We start from the raw sequence: 1,725 nt of genomic DNA, 5'->3' as shown, positions 1-1,725 counted from the left end.
AATACCTTGCTTACAACACTGGTCAGTGATACTGGTCGGTAGTTGAGTGGATTTTGTCTATTTCCTTTCTTGAATAAGGGGACAATATTTGCTTTTTTCCAAATATCAGGTAGTTTACCTTGACTCAAGGATTTCTTGAAAATTAAAAATAATGGTTTACTTAACTCATTTGCACATTCTCGTAGTACCCAACATGAAATTGCATCAGGACCACTTGCTTTTCCTCTGTCTAATCTACTTAACTCCTCCTGTATTACTTTTTCTGCTATTTGTATATCTGGTAGTATGTGTGGACATGCATGTTCCACATAGTCCCTCTCAAAATTTTTTTCTTCTGTAAAAACTAATTGGAAATTCTTATTTAGTGCTTCACAAATATCTTTCTCTTGTGTATAAGTGATTCTCTCGTCCGTAATTGTTTGTATTATATCTTTTACTTTGGTTTTGCTTCTGATATAGCTGTAAAACAGCTTTGGTTGATCACTACTTTTATTTTTTATATCCTCCTCAAACTGTTTTCGGGCTTCCCTCCTTATTCTTGTATAATCGTTTCCCCCCTGTTTGTAATTATTATACGCCCTTTCACTATTATGTCTTCTGTATCTATTCCACAACAAATCTCTTCTTTCTTTTGATTTTTTATATTCTGTATTGAACCATTTCTGTATTTTCTTATCTGCTTCTTTGTGCTGTGGGATGTACTTCTGGACTCCTATTTCATAAATTTCACAGAACTTTTTATATATAGCATTCAAATCTTGTCCTCTAAGCTCATTTTCCCAATCAACTTCTAAGAAATACTTCTTTAGGTCTTGATAATTTCCCTTTTTATAGTTTAGGCTCTTTTTGTAACTGTCATTGCTGTTTACTATGTCATATGCTATCCTGAAGTTATAATTTAGTACTGCATGATCGCTTTTGCAGAGTGGAGGGTGATATATTAAACTGTCAATATCATTTTCTTGCCTAGAAAAATATTAGATCTAGCACTGAAGGTACATCAAGTCCTCTTTTTCTGGTGGTTTTCCTCACATGTTGCGTTAGGAAGAACTCTTGTATGAGGTCCAGGAGCTTTTGGTCCCAACAGCTTTTTTGGCCAACGGCCATACCACGTTGAGTACACCGCTTCCCGTTCGATCAGCGAAGTTAAGCAACGTTGGGTCTGGTTAGTACTTGGATGGGTGACCGCCGGGGAACACCAGATGCTGTTGGCATCCCTACATCAAGTGGGGTTGGTGGAGGATTAGTGCCCCTCCCTGTAAAACAATTAACTCTAAGCCCTTGGCCACCCTGTGTGGGATACATGGCGTCTGGCAATGAATGAAAAATGAAAAATATCCAGAGTATTCCAATTTATATTTGTATTGAAATCCCCAGTTAGTATAATTCTTCCTGATTTCTCTTCCATTTTATGTAGTAATGATCTTAAACTCTGAATTGTACTCTCTGCCAGGTCCTCATATTCATCTCTTTCCCATGTGTTTGATCTGGGTGGCATGTACAAATTGGCTACAATTACTTTACCTTCAGATGTGTTGATCTCTACTGCAATCAGTTCTACTTGTGATGGTATATCTAGTTTTATTTCATTGACTTTTAGATTTTTCTAAGTTAATATTATAATTCCTCCTCCTTTTTTTAAATTTCTGTCTCTTCTCCATATATTGTATTCCTCTAAGTTTAGTATGTCATTGGATATCCTTGGTGTTAATTTTGTTTCAGTTA

At 35.9% G+C, this 1,725-nt stretch overlaps 1 non-coding gene across 1 annotated transcript; it reads left to right on the top strand.

The window, feature by feature from the left end:
* Positions 1-1,095: 1,095 nt before the first annotated feature.
* Positions 1,096-1,214, top strand: LOC145396632 (5S ribosomal RNA). Its single transcript, XR_013896794.1, has one exon. It is a non-coding gene; the product is annotated as a 5S ribosomal RNA (ribosomal RNA).
* The last annotated feature ends 511 nt before the right edge of the window (positions 1,215-1,725 follow it).

Source organism: Coenobita brevimanus, chromosome 38, assembly GCF_032717465.1.
Source record: "Coenobita brevimanus isolate Jiangsu-jjx chromosome 38, ASM3271746v2, whole genome shotgun sequence".
Taxonomy (NCBI): Eukaryota; Metazoa; Arthropoda; class Malacostraca; order Decapoda; family Coenobitidae; genus Coenobita; species Coenobita brevimanus.
Note: the sequence above shows the minus strand (reverse complement) of the source record. Positions and strands in the feature narration are given on the sequence as shown.